Below are 20,779 nucleotides of genomic sequence, written 5' to 3' on the forward strand. Positions count from 1 at the left end.
GGGAGTAGTATTAGTATCATGCATATGATACTAGCCTAAATTACTACTACCTTCACAGTGCAAAGTAACATACTAGTAGTGTCATAGATTCCTTCATTTATTAGCTCATAGACTCATTTTGCCTTAGGAAGCGTTATGTTACAGTAACATATTATGTTACCACAAGCACCTCTTTCCTCATTAAATACTTGCCACATAAGCAAAATTGTCTTGGGATATGTTAAGTTACTATCTAGGTTACCCCTACTATGGTGCCTCCACATTGGCAGTCTCTATGACATAATGCTTTGTACGTTGGGAAGGCTGTGCGGAAACACCGAGTTACCATAATGCAACCTCCTATATTTTTGTTTTTATTTTCTTTCTCAGTACCACATTTACAACATTTTGGACCAAACAATTCAATAATTAAACAAATGTTAACAAAGCTTTAATCCTGGTGTCGTGGTTCTAAGTCTGACAGTAGAATTGGGGTTAGGTATGGAGAGGCAAGATCCTAGCTATGAAGCAGTTGTACACACGAGTGTTTTACGAGTTCAGGCCCTTCTCGAAAGAAGTAACAACCCTACGTCTCGGAGCCCGGAGGCGGTCGACTGGAGTCTGGAATCCGTTGCCGCGTGCGCTCGTCGAGTGCCCGCTGAAGGTTCTCCAGTCGAGTGCGCTCAGCCAGGTTGGCCAAGCGCGCGTCCTCTAAGGCGCGAGCCTCAGGGGTTTCTCCAACGATCGGAGTATGAAGCGCATCCATGTTCCGGCGGCGAAGCTCTTCCCTCTGCTGTGAGTCGAGGGGCTCGGGACGGTACTCCTCATGGTCGTGCGACGGGTCGCCTCCGCCGTTGCCTCCCTCAGTGCCAGGAAAGCCGGGGGGAACATGCGGCCCATTGACCATCAGGACCTCCGCCGCCGGATCACTGCTGTCGCATTCGGATGCAGTCTCTGCGGAGCCAGTCGACAGGTCGAACAGGCCGTAGAGAGATTCGTCGGGCTCGATTACCGCGACTTGGGCAGTGGTCGACTGGCGAGCCACTGCGTGCCTCACCCACCGCTGAAGCCTCGACCGACCGGAGCGCTTACGCCGATGGGAAGCTGGGAGGGAGGATGACACGAAAACTGGCCGATAGTGAGTCGACGGTTGCCGCAGAAGGACGCCGCGGACGCATGCTCGAAAATGCGTAGCTTCGCGGACCGGGAGCACATCCACGTCGGCGGGGCCTCCTGCAGCCAGGCAGAGTCATCGGCGATGAATGTGAGCGCGCGGAGACGGATCTCGCGGCCCTCAACCAAAACTCCACCTAAAACCATGATGATGGGAATTGAAAAGATTGCAACTTCTCCAATAAGTCGCTAAGACACCTACCCCACGGTGAGCGCCAACTGTCGTGGTTCTAAGTCTGACAGTAGAATGGGGGGTAGGTATGGAGAGGCAAGATCCTAGCTATGGAGCAGTTGTACACACGAGTGTTTTACGAGTTCAGGCCCTTCTCGGAAGAAGTAACAGCCCTACGTCTCGGAGCCCGGAGGCGGTCGATTGGATTACGTGTGTGAAAGGTACAGGGGTGCGAACCCTTCTACCAGTGGAGGGGGGTGGCTTATATAGAGGACGCTAGGACCCCAGCCAGCCCACGTAGCAGAGGGTTAAAGTACATTAAGGTCTGGCGTTACTGGTAACGCCCTACATAAAGTGTCATCATGACCATTAAGACTACTTAATTACAGACCGTTTGGATACAGAGTAGATCTTGAACTCCTGGTGGTCGAGTGAGTCTTCATGGTCGAGTGTCTTCAGGTTCGTCGAGTGTCTTCTAGCCGGTCGAGTGGAATCCCTCTTGGTCGACTGGAAGACGGCTTCTTCTAAGAGATGTCCTTGGGGAGGGTACCTTGGACAGGTCCGTAACCCTACCCTAGGTACATGACTCCATCAGTAGCCCCAAATGGATCGAGGTTTGAGTGAGGACGGAGTTGGCAATCTTTTCGACCTGCTTTCTGGTACTGTAAAGGCGTTTTTGCTCTGGATCACTGACTTTTAAGTGAGGGTGTCAACTTTCTTCAGTCGCCTTGATCCATTCTTTATATCTGTCGAGTGAACTTTATGAACTTGGAGATTTCCGAGCGACGGATCGCAGGAGATCTTCCGTCTGACAAGTTGCCCTGTGGTTAGCGGATTTAGTGGGATCCCAATTTTGGGAAGCGCGCGAAGCGGAGAAGGCCGCGGTACTCGGACCGGATAACGCAGGGACGCCTCGATCTCCGCGTCGCCTTTTTCGCCACGTATCGCGGGCGCGACTGTTTCGGGATTTGACAGGATTGCCTGGGCCTACCCGTCAGCCACTCGGAAGTGACCCCATATAAGGAACCAGGCGGAGGTTTTCCAAACAGTGCCTCCTCATTTTCTCCTCCCTCGTCTCCAGATTCATCTGCTGCGCTCGCCAACTGCCCAGCGCCGCTGCTCCGTTCGGGCTTCGTCGGCGACAATGGTGAAGGAGAAGACATCGGCTTTGGAGCGAGCGAAGAAGGCGACGGCGCAAGCGAAGGGGAGAGCGCCCAGTCGGGGTGGATCCTCGTCGCGGTCTCACCTGCCGCAGGGTTGGATCCAAGGGGATTGGATCCGCTCGACCATCACCCAGAAGGACCTCGATGACCTAGCCAATGAGGGGTTGATCGAGCACGGAGCAGCGAGGCTTCCGGGAGCGGAGTGTCAACCGCAACCTCAGGAGGGTGAGTGCGTCCTCTTGGCGACTCATGTAGATCGAGGGTTTTCTCTGCCGCCACATCTTTTCTTCTGAGGATTTCTAAATTTCTTCGGAGCTCAGCTCCACCATTTTACTCCAAATTCCATCGCCTATCTCTCCGCCTTTGTATCTTTGTGTGAGAATTTCTTGGGTTGTCGGCCGCATTGGGGCCTCTTCAAACATATATTCACTTGCCGTTCCCAGACGGTGAAAAAGGCCAACCCCAATGATGAGAGAACCCAGGTGATCCAGATGTGTGGGGGTCTCGGGGTCCAGATGAGGAGTAAGAGCGCTTTCCCTGCTATGACCCTTCCCGAGTCGGTCAGAGGGTGGCAGTCGACCTGGTTCTACTGCCAAGACCGGTTGACGCCAGGGCAGTCGACCGGGCTCCCTCCCTTCTCTATGAGTCGAGTGAACAAGCCCTCCTCTCTGAAAGTAGTTTTGGAGGAGAAGGCTCAGGTGAAAATGTTGATGGAGCGAGTAGTTCAGTTGATTCATGACGGCGTGACCGGCATGGACCTTCTGGAGGTCTTCCTTCGGCGGCGCATCCAACCACTCCAGTACCGGGGCCACCCGATGTGGCTGTATTCTGGTACTGAAGACACCAGTCGGGTCCACCCAGAGGAGGTCGACGATGCTACATTGGAGAGGTGGATGACTGCCATCACGGGGAACAAGGACAACCCTCGTGGAGCTAGGAGGATCGTTCCACTCGACCAATCTTATGAGGTGGATAAGGTACGACTATTTTCCTCCGACTGCTCCGTCTATTCTGTTTCGTCGTAAATCAGTCGATTGACCTTTGTCTTGCTTGCTGTCTTTCAGGAAACCACTGAGTTGTACTCGATGCCCAACGGGGCGCAGGCACAGGCCGAAGAGGAGGAAGGAAGCGGAGGCGAAAGTCAAGAGGAGTGGGAGTCGGACGCCGATGAGGGTGAGGAAGACGCAGGTTCTGACGAAGAGGAAGAGGAGGAGGAAGAGGAGGAGGAAGTTGCGCCTCCTCGTTCCGAAAGGAGGTCCAAGCTCGCACACGACCCCGCGGCTAACCGTGGCAAGGGAGTCGCGCCTGCTGGGCACTCGACTAAACGTCCTCGAAAAACTTCACCGGCGCCGACTGAAAAGGCGTCGAAGCAACCCCGAGCGGCCCCGTCAAAACCGGCGAAAGCCCTACCGAAGATGAGGATGGAGATTCCGACTGTCTCTGGGTAACGGTCATAATTCATGTTTTCCATTCTTGGTCGATTCAATCGCTGACCGACTGATATTTGCAAATCGCAGTGCTGCTACTTCCGAGACTTTAGCCGGGCATGAGGATCAAGAAATGGAAGATGCTGCGACTTCTCAGCCTGGTATGATCTATGCGGTTTCGCTTTCGGTCGATTGAATCTTTATTTTTGATTTTGAACTTTTTCTGCAGCTCCTCCTAATGTTGTCATCAATCTTCCTGACGATGACGATGAAGCGCCGCTGAGGCAGAGTAGGAGCAGGAAGGCGACTGTTGGCAAGGCTGCGCAGGTTACGTCAGCACCTGGACCATAGATTCCCGAGGGGAGCAATGTTGCTCGGGCTACCGTGTCCTTTGCGGAGCCGTTGACGGTTGCCCGCCCTTCGTCGTCGAGTGCAGACCCGCCTTCTCTCTTCTCCACCTACCACGTCCCGGAGGACCAAGCAAGCGCTGCTAAGGAAGCCATACGCCAGGCCGGGATTATGATGGAGCAGGTGAAGGCGATCCGAACCGCCAGCCAAGCAGCTTATGACGCGAGCTCAGCTCTCCAGAGCAATGTCCAGGTTAGTTGAACACCGACTGGAAATATTGATATTTGTCATGCACCCACTGGGTGTGTCAATTCTACAGTGGACTGCTGGCAGTCGACTATAGTCTTTGTGTCTTGAGATTTCTCGCTCTACTTGTTCCACTCGACCATGGTCTAGTGGAACAATGAAACTGGTGGGGGCACGCTGAGTGCACCCACTGGGTGTAGTCCCCGAGACCGTGGTCGATTGCTGGCAATCGGCTATGGTCTGAAAATTTCTCTCTTGTTTTTTTGACAGTTAACTGCTTCCGGTCGACTGATCGACTCCGAGTCTAGCTGATAGAACTAGTGGGGGCACGCTGAGTGCACCCACTGGGTGTAGTCCCTGAGACTACAGTTGAATGTTTAGATTCATCTGTAGTCTTAGAAATAGTACGATTTTTTCCTTTAGTCACTCGGAAGTGATCTGTCGTTTGATGTTTGTCGACTGAACTTTCACAGAAATCTTCTGACCTTGTTTCTCGTTATACCTAATTGGAGAACAAGTATATCCAGCTTGAGCTTGACCAAAAGCTTGTCCAAGAGAACTTCACGAAGGCGAAGGAGGAGGCAAAAGGTATGTTCGGTGAGAATCTTGACGACTGTCCTCGCCTCTTGCCTGTCTCCGAATCTGATCTTATTGTGATTTTCGGAGAAAAACTAAGGGATGCTCTAAAGAAGAAGGACCTTGACCTTGCCGAGGCGCAGAAAACGGCCGCAGACAAGACTAGGCTTGCAGAAGAGAAGTTGGCTTCCGTCAACAAACTTGAAGAAGAAAATACTAATCTGAAAGCTGCTCTTGACGTGGCCAACCAAGAAGTCACTCGACTGAAGAATGCCAATATGGTCCTGGACGACAAAGCTGGTGAACTGGCAGGAAAAAAGAATGACTTGGAGCTTTATCTGGGAGGACTCGCCAAAAAGCTGTTCCTCATGCTCGAAGGTAACCTCTTATGTCTGATTGGTAGTTACTGACTGGCTATAGGGGCGTTAGCTTATTCTTGAATCATGTCCACAAAATTCTGCCAAAACTTTGAAGAGGAGACTAGTCGAGTGGAGACTGGCTTGGATCCCATCAATTCTCCAGTGAAGGACGAAACTTCTATGAACATGCTCCGCCTCGAGTCCCGCATTGCTGCAGTGGTCGATTACCTTGCAAGACTGAAGGCCGCTGACATCGCTCTGGCCAGAAGAAACACTTCAGAATGACCTTGAGTCGCTGATGACTCGACTGAACGAGATTCCGAGTCGAGTGCAAGAGTGGAAAAAGTCTTCTGCCAGGTGCGGTGCTGACGTCGCTCTGTCCTTGGTCCGCGTCCACTTCAAAGAAGCGAGAGAAGACAAGCTGGTATCTCTCAAGGTGGCCAACACTAGGAAGCATGACTTCCGTTCTTTCATGGAGACCTTCATCGCGGCTGCCACTCGGATCGCAGATGGGATCGACCTGGACGAGTTTATTGCGCCTTCCAGCCCTCCGCAGGAGGGGTAAAAAACTTTTATGCTCGATGATTTGAATTTGCCTCGGAATGCCGAGTGATTTTTGTAACCGCCAAACTTTAACAGGCTTGATGCCTGAGCACTTTTGGGTCCGTAGGACATTATCCGAACTTGATTTGCCGTTTGAAATACGTTTGCTTCTTTCGGATAACCATCTTCTTTGGGTTGGAATATATGCTAGCATCTGAAATGCTCTTTTGCAGGTAGGAGTGAAGCACAAATTGCAGTCGACTTGTGCTCGTCGTGTTTGGGCGAGTGCTTGGTTGCAACCAAGCCTCCGAGTGAGAAGCTTGTTCTCCACTCGGAAGGATTTAGAAACTTAGTCGAGCACTGAGCTGCAGCTAAGCCCCTGAGTGGGAGGTTTGCTCTCCACTCGGCAGGATTTTTAGAAACTTAGGCGAGCACTAAGCTGCAGCTAAGCCCCCGAGTGGGAGGTTTGCTCTCCACTCGGCAGGATTTTAGAAACTTAGGCGAGCACTGAGCTGCAGCTAAGCCCCCGAGTGGGAGGTTTGCTCTCCACTCGGCAGGATTTTTAGAAACTTAGGCGAGCACTGAGCTGCAGCTAAGCCCTCGAGTGGGAGGTTTTCTCTCCACTCGGCATGATTTTAGAAACTTAGGCGAGCACTGAGCTGCAGCTAAGCCCTCGAGTGGGAGGTTTGCTCTCCACTCGGCAGGATTTTAGAAACTTAGGCGAGCACTGGGCTGCAGCTAAGCCCCCGAGTGGGAGGTTTGCTCTGCACTCGGCAGGATTTTAGAAACTTAGGCGAGCACTGGGCTGCCGCTAAGCCCCCGTGTGGGAGGTTTGCTCTCCACTCGGCAGGATTTTAGAAACTTAGGCGAGCACTGGGCTGCAGCTAAGCCCCCGAGTGGGAGGTTTGCTCTCCACTCAGCAGGATTTTAGAAACTTAGGCGAGCACTGGGCTGCAGCTAAGCCCCCGAGTGGGAGGTTTTCTCTCCACTCGGCAGGATTTTAGAAACTTAGGCGAGCACTGGGCTGCAGCTAAGCCCCCGAGTGGGAGGTTTGCTCTCCACTCGGCAGGATTTTCGTGGCACGGTTTTGGAGGAGAAGGTAGCAGTCGACCTGCGCTTCGTCCTCCTTGCGGGACGCACGTTGTGTTTGTGATGTAGCTCGGAAGGAGGAAGCGGGGGTCGACCTGCGCCTCGTCCTTCTTGCGAAGCGTACAATGTCTTTTATTCTTAGGCGAACACAAGGTTGCAGCTAAGCCTCCGAGTGGAAGGCTGGCTCACCACTCGGTAGGATTTTCAAAAAACTTAGGCGAGCACTGGGTTGCAGCTAAGCCCCCGAGTGGAAGGCTGGCTCACCACTCGGTAGGATTTTGTTTACTTAGGCGAGTACTTGGACTGCAGCTAAGCCTCCGAGTGGGAGGCTGGCTCACCACTCGGTAGGATTTTGTTTACTTAGGCGAGTACTTGGACTGCAGCTAAGCCTCTGAGTGGGAGGCTGGCTCATCACTCGGTAGGATTTTGTTTTAACTTAGGCGAAACGGATTCGCAGCTAAGCCTCCGAGTGGAAGGCTGGCTTGCCACTCAGTAGGATTTTTTACAAGCTTAGGCGAAACGGGTTCGCAGCTAAGCCACCCACTGGGGGACAGATTTATGAGAGCAAAAGCAATAACAATCACTAAGAAAATTATGAAACACTTGTCTTTGATGAATACACTACAGGAGTACTTTTATTACAACTCATCCGAGTGAAAAACTTAAGTATAGAAAGGGCGGAGTAAGTCCGCGTTCCATGCTCTGGGCTCGTCAATCTGGTGCTCGACATTGTAAAGGCGGTATGCCCCATTATGGAGAACTTTGGTGACGATGAAGGGACCTTCCCAAGTAGGAGCAAGCTTGTGTGGTTTCTGCTGATCCACTCGGAGAACTAGATCTCCCTCCTGGAAAGCTCGACTCTTCACATTTCTGGCATGGAAGCGACGCAAGTCTTGCTGGTAAATGGTCGATCAGATCAAGGCCATCTCTCTTTCTTCTTCTAGAAGGTCAACCGCGTCCTGTCGGGCTTGCTCTGCTTTAGCTTCGGTGTACAGTTCGACTCGGGGTGCGTTGTGAAGCAGGTCACTCGGCAAGACTGCTTCAGCTCCGTAGACCAAGAAGAACGGAGTCCTCCCAGTCGACCGGTTTGGCGTGGTCCTTAACCCCCAAAGCACTGATGGAAGTTCGTCGACCCATGCACTGGCTGCGTGCTTGAGGTCGCGCATCAGTCGGGGTTTCAACCCTTTGAGAATTAAGCCATTTGCGCGTTCTGCTTGTCCATTCGACTGGGGGTGAGCGACCGAAGCATAGTCGACTCGTGTACCCTGAGATGTGCAGAAAGCTCTGAATTCTTCGGAGTCGAAATTTGACCCATTGTCTGTGATGATGCTGTGTGGAACTCCATATCTGAATACCAACTCCTGATGAAGCTGACGGCGGTGCCGGCATCCAGATTCTTGATGGGTTTAGCCTCAATCCACTTAGTGAACTTGTTGACTGCTACCAACACATGGGTGTAGCCGTTTCTGCCTGTCCTCAGAGGTCCAACCATATCCAGTCCCACACAGCAAAGGGCCAGACGAGTGGAATGGTTTTCAAGGCTGAGGCGGGTTTGTGTGACATATTGGAGTAAAATTGACATCCTTCACACTTGTCGACTATCTCTTTCGCCATCTCATTTGCTCTGGGCCAATAGAAACCAGCTCGGTATGCTTTAGCCACGATGGTCCGAGAAGATGCATGATGGCCGCAGGTCCCCGAGTGGATGTCGTTGAGAATCATTCGACCTTCTTCTGGTGTTATGCATTTCTGGCTGACTCCAATCGCACTTTCTCTGTATAACTGTCCCCTCATGACGATGAAGGCTTTGGATCGGCGGACGATCACCCGAGCCTCTTCTTCATTCTCGGGGAACTCTTTTCTCAGAATATAGGCGATATAGTGCACTGTCCAATCGGGAGTGATGACCAGAACTTCCATGACCAAGTCGACCACAGCTGGGACCTCGACTTCAGTCGGATCTGTGGCGCTTTTTGGCTGCGGGACTTCCTTAGTGAAAGGATCTTCTTGAACCGACGGCGTGTGAACATGCTCCAAAAACACACCACTCGGAATGGCTTCCCTCTTGGAACCTATCTTCGCCAAGTCATCGGCTGCTTGATTTTTCAGTCGGGAAACATGATGGAGCTCTAATCCCTCAAATTTCTTCTCCAGCTTTCTGACTGCATTGCAGTATCCAGTCATGGACGGGCTTCTGACGTCCCACTCCTTCATCACTTGGTTGACCACTAAGTCCGAGTCGCCGTAGACCATGAGGCGACGAATGCCGAGTGAAATGGCCATACGCAACCCATACAAGAGTGCTTCGTATTCTGCTTCATTGTTGGAGGAATCAAAGTGAATCTGGAGTACATATCTGAGCTTATCTCCTCGGGGGGAAACCAATACCACTCCGGCACCGGAACCATTCAGCATTTTGGAGCCATCGAAGAACATAGTCTAGTGCTCCGAGTGAACTTGGGTCGATAACTGCTGTTCAGTCCACTCGGCGAGGAAATCTGCTATTGCTTGGGACTTGATAGCTTTCTTTGCCTCAAATCTGATATCAAGGGGAAGAAGTTCAATCGCCCATTTTGCCACTCGACCAGTTGCGTCTCTGTTGTGCAGAATCTCTGATAAGGGGCGTCGGTGACGACTGTGATAACATGGTCAGAGAAGTAGTGGGCAACTTTCTTCATGGTCATGTAAATCCCATATACAAGCTTCTGATAATGAGGGTATCGTTGCTTGGACTGGGTCAGGACTTCAGAAATGTAATATACTGGGCACTGAACTTTGAAGGCTTTTCCTTCCTCTTCCCACTCGACCGTAAGTACAGTACTGACGACTTGTCCTGTGGCTGCAATGTAAAGCAGCAAAGGCTCTTTGCTGATTGGGGCAGCAAGCACCGGCTGGGTGGAAAGCAGGGTTTTTAACTCTGCAAACGCTGCATCAACTTCTGGAGTCCACTCGAACTTGTCTGACTTCTTCATCAGTCGGTAAAGAGGCAATGCCTTTTCACCGAGGCGAGAGATGAATCGACTTAATGCGGCCAAGCATCCAGTAAGTTTCTGGACATCGTGCACATGCACGGGGCGTTTCATTCGGAGTATAGTGCCAACTTTTTCTGGGTTAGCATCAATTCCCCGTTCGGAAACGAGAAAACCGAGTAACTTTCCGCCAGGAACTCCGAATGTGCATTTTGATGGATTAAGCTTGATATCATACCTCCTGAGGTTTGCAAATGTTTCAGCTAGGTCAGTCAGCAGGTCGGAACCTTTCCGTGACTTGACCACAATGTCATCCATGTATGCTTCCACATTCCGACTGATTTGAGTGAGCAAACACTTCTGAATCATCCTCATGAACGTGGCTTCGGCATTCTTGAGGCCGAATGGCATGGTGACATAACAGAAGCACCCGAATGGGGTGATGAAAGCCGTTTTGATCTCATCGGGTCCAAACAGACGGATCTGATGGTACCCGGAATAAGCGTCCAAGAAAGAAAGTCACTCACATCCCGCAGTCGAGTCGACTATTTGGTCGATGCGGGGAAGAGGAAAATGATCTTTCGGGCAGGCCCGATTGATATGCTTGAAATTGATGCACATGCGAAGAGAATTGTCCTTTTTGGGGACCATGACGACATTGGCGAGCCACTCGGAGTGGTAAATCTCTCAGATAAACTCTGCTACTAGGAGCCGAGGCACTTCTTCGCCAATGGCCTTTCTTTTCTGGACGGCGGACCGTCGCAGATGTTCCTTCACAGGTTTTGCCTTCGAGTTGACTCGTAGACGATGCTCAGCCAGTCCCCTGGGTACACCCGGCATGTCAGAAGGTTTCCGAAGATGTCCCAGCTCTCACGGAGGAACTGGATGAGCGCTTCTTCCTATTTGGGGTCGAGTGTTGTGGACATATGAGTCGGAGCAGCGTTTGGGTCGGTCGGGCGGATGTGAACGGGTTTTGTCTCACCAGACGACTGAAACGCTGATTCCGTGGCAGGCTTCTTGGCTCGCAACAAATCACTCGGGTCTGCGTTCCTTTGGTGTTCCTGCCACTCTTCTGCCACCATCTGAGCATCGACAATCTTCGAGCCCTTTTGGAAGCACTCTTCTGCCTTCTTGCGGTTACCAGTGATAGTGATCACGCCTTTAGGGCCTGGCATCTTTAGTTTGAGGTACACGTAACAAGGTCGAGCCATAAAACGTGCATATGCTGGTCTGCCCAAAATTGCATGATAGGCACTCTAGAAGTCCACAACCTCAAATGTCAGCTTCTCTTTGCGGAAATTCTTTGAATCGCCAAAAACTACATCAAGAGCAATTTGACCGAGTGACGCGGCCTTCTTGCCAGGAATGACTCCATAAAAACTCATATTGCTCGTGCTCAGTCTGGACATCGGAATGCCCATCCCTTTCAGTGTCTCAGCATACAGTATATTCAAACTGCTGCCGCCATCCATCAACACTTTGGTCAGTCGAGTGCCCTCAATGACCGGGTCAACCACCAACGCTTGCCTCCCAGGGGTGGCTATGTGCGTGGGGTGATCAGATTGGTCGAACGTAATGGCAGTCTGAGACCACTTCAGGTAATTGGGTGTTGACGGAGCAGCCATGTTCACCTCTCGGTTTATAACTTCCAATCGGTTTTTTGCTTTCAACATCGGCAAAAATCATCAAGGTGGAAATGACCTGCGGATATTCTCCGTCACTATCCTCCTTGTCCTCAACTTTGTCCGACTCTTTTTCTTTGTCCTTGGACTGCTTCCCTTGGAACTGCTGTATCAGGAGTCAACATTGTCGAGTGGTATGCTTCGGGTATATGAAATTACCCTCTTCGTCCTTCTTGGTGTGGATGTGACATGGCAAATCCAATACGTCATTTCCTTCCTTATCTTTTACCTTCTTGGGGTTCCAAGGCCCCTTGGGTTTCCCTTTGAATTTTCCTTGGTTCAGGGCCAAGGCTTCTCCAGGTGCGGCTGGCTCAGCTTTACGCTTTTGCTTCCGACTGGAATTTCCACCTCCGGTGTCTTGGGCGACTGACTTGTGTTTGCCGCTCCGGAGCCTCTTCCTCACCATTGGCATATTTGGTGGCTATTTCCATCATTCGACTCAGAGACATGTCTCCAGTTCGACCGAATTTCAGGCTTAGCTCTCTATACTTTACACCCTCCTCGAAGGTGCAGACCGCCTGGTGATCGGATACATTTTCTACTGTATGATGCAGTGTGATCCACCTCTGGATGTAATCTCTCAAGTCTCATTCGACTTCTGCACACAAGACTGCAGCTCTGTCAGCCCTGCTGGCCGCTTACATGTTCCTTTGAATGTCCTGACAAACACTCGGGAGAGGTCCTCCCACGTGTAGATGCTGCTGGGCGTCAACTGATTCAGCCATGCCCTGGCTGACCCTTCCAACATGAGAGGCAAATGTTTCATGGCCACCTCGTCATTTCCACCGCCGATCTGAACGGCCACTCGGTAGTCCTCAAGCCAAGTGTCAGGCTTGGACTCACCGTTGAACTTGCTGACTCCAGTCGCCAACCTGAAGTTGGGAGGAATCACCGCGGCTCTGATGGCTCTGCTGAAACACTTTGGTCCGGAGACGTGCACTCGGCTACTGGTGGGTATGTCTCTGTCATTACCCTCTCTGTGGGCTCTGTTCCGGTCGATTAGACCTTGAACTATGATGGATCTCGCGTCAAAGCCTGGTTCTCTAGGGTCGACTTGAATTCTTCGTCCGCCACTATACTGGCATCTGTCATCTTACTGTCGAGGCATATATGATCCACCTCTCCGGGGAGGGGTGGGCACTCGACGTCGATCGTTGCGATCGACTCGGTGATCATCCTGCTCATAGTTCCTGTACTGATCGTGTCGGTCGCCATGCCCTTCACGCCCCGGGGGTGATCTGGGGCTATGAGTAGACTGGACCGTATTCGCTGCCACGGACCTGCTATGAATCCTGTTCCGCGAATGCGACACAGCCGAATTCTGATCCCCAGCCGCCCGAAGCAAATCCCTGATCTGCATCAAGCCTCTGCCAGCCTCTAACTGGGAAGGCTGAATCGACTCTGCTATACGTGTTGCAGCTGCCAAATTCTGGATTGGAGTGCGGTATACCTGAGTCGGAGGTTTAAAGAGTTGGCATCGACTGGGGTCTGGAATCCGTTGCCGCGCACGCTCGTCGAGTGCCCGCTGAAGGTTCTCCAGTCGAGTGCGCTCAGCCAGGTTGGCCAAGCGCGCGTCCTCTAAGGCGCGAGCCTCAGGGGTTTCTCCAATGATCGAAGTATGAAGCGCATCCATGTTCCGGCGGCGAAGCTCTTCCCTCTGCTATGAGTCGAGGGGCTCGGGACGGTACTCCTCATGGTCGTGCGACGGGTCGCCTCTGCCGTTGCCTCCCTTCGTGCCAGGAAAGCCGGGGGGAACGTGCAGCCTATTGACCATCAGGACCTCCGCCGCCGGATCACTGCTGTCGCATTCGGATGCAGTCTCTGCGGAGCCAGTCGACAGGTCGAACAGGCCGTAGAGAGATTCATCGGGCTCGATTGCCGCGACTTGGGCAGTGGTCGACTGGCGAGCCACTGCGTGCCTCACCCACCGCTGAAGCCTCGACCGACCGGAGCGCTTACGCCGGTGGGAAGCTGGGAGGGAGGATGACACGAAAACCGGCCGATACTGAGTCGACGGTTGCCGCAGAAGGACGCCGCGGACGCATGCTTGAAAATGCGTAGCTCCGCGGACCGGGAGCGCATCCACATCGAGCGGGGCCTCCTGCAGCCAGGCAGAGTCATCGGCGATGAATGTGAGAGCGCCGAGACGGATCTCGCGGCCCTCAACCAAAACTCCACCTGAAACCATGATGATGGGAATTGAAAAGATTGCAACTTCTCCAACAAGTCGCTAAGACACCTGCCCCACGATGGGTGCCAACTGTCGTGGTTCTAAGTCTGACAGTAGAATGGGGGGTAGGTATGGAGAGGCAAGATCCTAGCTATGGAGCAGTTGTACACACGAGTGTTTTACGAGTTCAGGCCCTTCTCGGAAGAAGTAACAGCCCTACGTCTCGGAGCTCGGAGGCGGTCGACTGGATTACGTGTGTGAAAGGTATAGGGGTGCGAACCCTTCTACTAGTGGAGGGGGTGGCTTATATAGAGGACGCCAGGACCCCAGCCAGCCCACGTAGCAGAGGGTTAAAGTACATTAAGGTCTGGCATTACTGGTAACGCCCTACATAAAGTGTCATCATGACCATTAAGACTACTTAATTACAGACCGTTTGGATACAGAGTAGATCTTGAACTCCTGGTGGTCGAGTGAGTCTTCATGGTCGAGTGTCTTCAGGTTCGTCGAGTGTCTTCTAGCCGGTCGAGTGGAATCCCTCTTGGTCGACTGGAAGACGGCTTCTTCTAAGAGATGTCCTTGGGGAGGGTACCTTGGACAGGCCCGTAACCCTACCCTAGGTACATGACTTCATCACCTGGCACAACAAATAATCTGGTCAAATAAACTATTTAAGTACAAATAAATGGTTTCTAAAGAAATTAAACACACTCTCTTCCAGCTAGCTGCCAATGATGTTCAATGCGACACTCCTCCAGCTGATGGTGGGTGGTCCGCTCTTCAATCTTTTGGTACGCCTCAAAAAAAGTTTGAATGTGGATTATGTGCCTAGAATGTGTGACAATTGTGCTAGTATCTTCATAGTCAACGAGGTTTGGCATATACCTATCATCCATTATGATCATCTTGTGTAGGATCACACAACAAGTCAAAGACATCCTTGTTCCAGAAACAAGCAGGCCTCGGGACATTGGAAAATCTTGCTTGTAACACTCCAAATATCCTCTTATTGCCTTTCCTCTTAGCTTCTTGCACCTTCATGAAATGCATATATCTCCTGCTCTCGGGATTAGAAATTGAATTCACAGATGTTGACCAAGATGGATAGATGTCATCGGCTAGATAGTAGCCTTGGTCATACTTATGATCATTCAACACGAAGTTGCAAGGCGGAGAAGTACCACAAGCTAGCCTTTGCAAATAGATGAGATCTCTTCAAGATATTGATGCTTGTGAGACCTAGCCAACCCAAACTAGTAGTGATAAATCTAAAAATCTCCAGAGCCAACAACTTCCAAAATTATTGTTAGATCCTTGCAATGTCGGCTGATCTGGTCGTGCGAAGCTGCAGATCAATTCTCCCACCTCTAGCCATACAGTCAACACTCCGTAGCATCCCAGACCAGTCTTTTGCTCCATGCATCACTTGAAGCTTTGTCGTGTCCTTGACATTGGGTGCACAGATACTACTCTCCATAAACCCTCACCACAGTTTCAACGAACACTCTCATGAACTTTATAATTATATCTTCGACGACAAACTATAACGGTTAGGCATGCCGTCACTAACATATGTACCCACATGTAAGGAGCCATGTCACTCATGTCTAGACCCACATGTAAGCAGCAATGTCAGCATCGGCTAGGCCCATATGTCAGCGTTGTTGACCGGTCAAACATGGTGCCCTAGTTACTACTGACGGCCACTGGTAGTGATAAAACCACAGTCGAACCCACATGGAAGCAGACACGTTAGCACCTGTTGGGCCCATTGTTGGAATCTTTGACCGGTCAAACCAATGAACCGATTAATGACAATGGATTATCATCACAAACAATGATCTTAGGTGACAAATTTGCCTATCATAGGAGACTATTTCGACCGACCGAAAATGTTGATTCGTGACAAAAATAGGTTCGTCACCTAAGACACGATGATCTTAGGTGAAAGAAAAAGTGGTACCTTCAATATTTTATTTTTCGTGACGGTGCTTCGGTGACTGTGGGGGGCAACGGCCAAAAACCATCAGCAGACCATTTTCGATGACGAAAATTTGTTTTACGTGACACGAGTGGATCATCACTAAAAAAGTTCAGTTTTGTAGCGCCAGGAGGGGAACAATGCTCGAGCGCCACCATCACCGAATACAACCACCCAAGGCATAATATAGGTTTTCACTCTGAAAAAACAACGAGCTATGCCTTCAACAAGGTAATGACGTAAAATATCGCCGTTGCCAGGTATAGCTAAGTCGAGCCAGGCCTAGGTTATTTCCCCAGAGCTCGAGACCAGGTACTCAACTACATGCGATGTGCAACCACCGTCGTTGTACAAGCATCCCACTGCGTCAAGCCATCATCCATAGTTTGCATCTCCTTGCCGACGTCAACACTGGACCTAGAGAAAGGAACACTCACAAAGACCTTCCGGTGGCCACTACAATCCGCAGTGAATCCACCACTGCAAGATGGAATGGTCCCCACAAGTACGAATACGATGGCAGAGCACACCACAACCGACTATCACCTCGCCGAATAAGAGCCCTATTCAGGCCTGACGGCCCACATGTCGATATGGCCGGAGTTGGAGCATGAAAGCGAGACCACCATCGCCGACGCATGCCCTCTCCCTCCCCTGGCCGCTTTGGCGACTTGAAGGGGTGGGATCATGTTGTTTTGAACTGGTGAGGCCAACTCTATCGTCGACGCCAAATGAATGTCCGTTTTTGTTTGTTTGGGATGCGATTGGGGCAGCGTCCGAGGGACGGACAGTCGCTGGGAGCATCTGCTGTTGGGTTTCGTAGTAATTTCAAAAAATTTCCTACGCACACGCAAGATCATGTGATCCATAGCAACGAGGGGAGAGTGTTGTCTACGTACCCAACGCAGACCGACTGCGGAAGCGATGACATGACGTAGAGGAAGTAGTCATACGTCTTCACGATCCAACCGATCAAGCACCGAAACTACGGCACCTCCGAGTTCGAGCACACGTTCAGCTCGATGACGATCCCCGGACTCCGATCCAGCAAAGTGTCGGGGAAGAGTTCCGTCAGCACGACGGCGTGGTGACGATCTTGATGAACTACAGCAGCAGGGCTTTGCCTAAACTCCGCTACAGTATTATCGAGGTATATGGTGGCAGGGGGCACCGCACACGGCTAAGGAATAGATCACGTGGATCAACTTGTTGTGTCTTTGGTGCTAGCCCTGCCCCTCTATTTATATGTTGAGCCCCGGGGTCGAAACTTGGAGCAAAAGCCTCCTCAAAGTCGGTTTTGCCCGAAAGGCAAGAGTCCCACTCGGACTCCAGGACCAAACGCCACAATCCTTGGCGTCCGGCCCAGACGCCATGGGCCTCGGCGTCTGGCCCAGGGCCAGACGCCAGGGTCTCCGGCGTTTGGCCCCCTGGCCTCCGCAAAACTCCTTTTTGCACCGATCTAAAAGCCTCATGGGCTTGACCCCTTAGCCTAACCATATCATCCAATATATGAATCTTTACGTCTCGACCATTTCGAGACTCCTCGTCATGTCCCCGATCTCATCCGGGACTCCGAACTCCTTCGGTTCATCAAAACATGTAAACTCATAATATAACTGTCATCGTAACCTTAAGCGTGCGGACCCTACGGGTTCGAGAACAATGTAGACATGACCGAGACACGTCTCCGGTCAATAACCAATAGCGGGACCTGGATGCCCATATTGGCTCCTACATATTCTACGAAGATCTTTATCGGTCAGACCGCATAACAACATACGCTGTTCCCTTTGTTATCGGTATGTTACTTGCCCGAGATTCAATCATCGGTATCCAATACCTAGTTCAATCTCGTTACTGGCAAGTCTCTTTACTCGTTCCGTAATACATCATCTCACAACTAACATATTAGTTGCAGTGCTTGCAAGGCTTATGTGATGTGCATTACCGAGAGGGCCCAGAGATACCTCTCCGTCAATCGGAGTGACAAATCCTAATCTCGAAATACGCCAACCCAACATCTACTTTTGGAGACACCTGTAATGCTCCTTTATAATCACCTAGTTACGTTGTGACGTTTGGTAGCACCCAAAGTGTTCCTCCGGCAAACGGGAGTTGCATAATCTCATAGTCATAGGAACATGTATAAGTCATGAAGAAAGCAATAGCAACATACTAAACGATCAGGTGCTAAGCTAATGGAATGGGTCATGTCAATCAGATCATTCAACTAATGATGTGATCTCGTTACTCAAATAACAATTCATTGTTCATGGTCAGGAAACATAACCATCTTTGATTAACGAGCTAGTCAAGTAGAGGCATACTAGTGACACTCTGGTTGTCTATGTATTCACACATGTATTATGTTTCCGGTTAATACAATTCTAGCATGAATAATAAACATTCATCATGAAATAAGGAAATAAATAATAACTTTATTATTGCCTCTAGGGCATATTTCCTTCAGTCTCCCACTTGCACTAGAGTCAATAATCTAGATCACATCACCATGTGATTAACATCGATAGTTCACATCATCATGTGATTAACACCCATAGTTCACATCGTCATGTGACCAACACCCAAAGGGTTTACTAGATTCGGTAATCTAGTTCACATCGCTATGTGATTAACACCCAAAGAGTACTAAGGTGTGATCATGTTTTGCTTGTGAGAGAATCTTAGTTAACGGGCCTGCCAAATTCAGATCCATATGTATTTTGCAAAATTCTATGTCTACAATGCTCTGCACGGAGCTACTCTAGCTAATTGCTCCCACTTTCAATATGTATCCAGATTGAGACTTAGAATCATCTGGATCAGTGTCAAAAACTTGCATCGACGTAACCGTTTACGACGAACCCTTTTGTCACGTCCATAATCGAGAAACATATCCTTATTTTACTAAGGATAATTCTGACCGCTGTCCAGTGATCTACTCCTAGATCACGATTGTACTCCCTTGCCAAATCAGTGCATGGTATACAATAGATCTGGTATACAACATGACATACTTTATAGAACCTATGTCCAAGGCATAGGGAATGCCTTTCATTCTCTTTCTATCTTCTGCCGTGGTCGGGCTTTGAGTCTTACTCAACTTCACACCTTGTAATACAGGCAAGAACTCTTTCTTTGACCGCTCCATTTTGAACTACTTCAAAATATTGTCAAGGTATGTACTCATTGAAAAAACTTATCAAACGTCTTGATCTATCTCTATAGATCTTGAAGCTCAATATGTAAGCAGCTTCACCGAAGTCTTTCTTTGAAAAATTCCTTCCAAACACTCCTTTATGCTTTACAGAATAATTCTACATTATTTCCGATCAACAATATGTCAATCACATATACTTATCAGAAATGTTGTAGTGCTCCCACTCACTTTTCTTGTAAATACAGGCTTCACCGCAAGTCTGTATAAAACTATATGCTTTGATCAACTCATCAAAGCATATATTCCAACTCCGAGATGCTTGCACCAGTCCATAGATGGATCGCTGGAGCTTGCACATTTTGTTAGCACCTTTCGGATTTGACAGAACCTTCTAGTTGCATCGTATACAACTCTTCTTTATTAAATCCATTAAGGAATTTAGTTTTGTTTATCCATTTGCCAGATTTCATAAAATGCGGCAATTGCTAACATGATTCGGACAGACTTTAAGCATAGATACGAGTGAGAATCTCTCATCGTAGTCAACACCTTGAACTTGTCGAAAACCTTTTTGCGACAATTTTAGCTTTGTAGATAGTAACACTACTATCAGCGTCTGTCTTCCTCTTGAAGATCCATTTATTTTCTATGGCTTGCCGATCATCGGGCAAATCCATCAAAGTCCATACTTTTGTTCTCATACATGGATCATATCTCAGATTTCATGGCCTCAAACCATTTTGCGGAATCTGGGCTCATCATCGCTTCCTCATAGTTCGCAAGTTCGTCATGGTCTAGTAACATGACTTCCAGAACAGGATTACCGTACCACTCTGGTGCGGATCTCACTCTGGTTTACCTACGAGATTCGGTAGTAACTTGATTTGAAGTTTCATGATCATCATCATTAGCTTCCTCACTAATTGGTGTAGGAGTCACAGGCACAAATTTCTGTGATGATCTACTTTCCAATAAAGGAGAAGGTACAATTACCTTATCAAGTTTCTACTTTCCTCCCGCTCACTTCTTTCGAGAGAAACTCCTTCTCTAGAAAGGATCCATTCTCAGCAACGAATTTGCCTTCGGATCTGTGATAGAAGGTGTACCCAACATTTTTCTTTTGGGTATCCTATGAAGACGCACTTCTCCGATTTGGGTTTGAGCTTATCAGGTTGAAACTTTTTCACATAAGCATTGCAACCTCAAACTTTAAGAAACGACAACTTTGGTTTCTTGCCAAACCACAGTTCATAAGGCGTCGTCTCAACGGATTTTGATGGTGCCCTATTTAACGTGAATGCAGCTATCTCTAATGCATAACCCCAAAACGATAGTGGTAGATCGGTAAGATACATCATGGATTGCACTATATCCAATAAAGTACGGTTATGACGTTCGGACACACCATTACATTGTGGTGTTCCAGGTGGCATGAGTAGTGAAACTATTTCACATTGTTTTTAACTGAAGGCCAAACTCGTAACTCAAATACTCTTCTCTACGATCAGATCGTAGAAACTTTATTTTCTTGTTACGATGATTTTTCACTTCACTCTGAAATTCTTTGAACTTTTCAAATGTTTCAGACTTATGTTTCATCAAGTAGATATACTCATATCTACTCAAATCATTTGTGAAGATCAAAAAATAATGATATTTGTCGCGAGCCTCAATATTCATCGGACCACATACATCAGTATGTATGATTTCCAACAAATCTATTGCTCGCTCCATTGTTCCGA

This window comes from Triticum aestivum, chromosome 2B, assembly GCF_018294505.1.
Source record: "Triticum aestivum cultivar Chinese Spring chromosome 2B, IWGSC CS RefSeq v2.1, whole genome shotgun sequence".
Taxonomy (NCBI): domain Eukaryota; kingdom Viridiplantae; phylum Streptophyta; class Magnoliopsida; order Poales; family Poaceae; genus Triticum; species Triticum aestivum.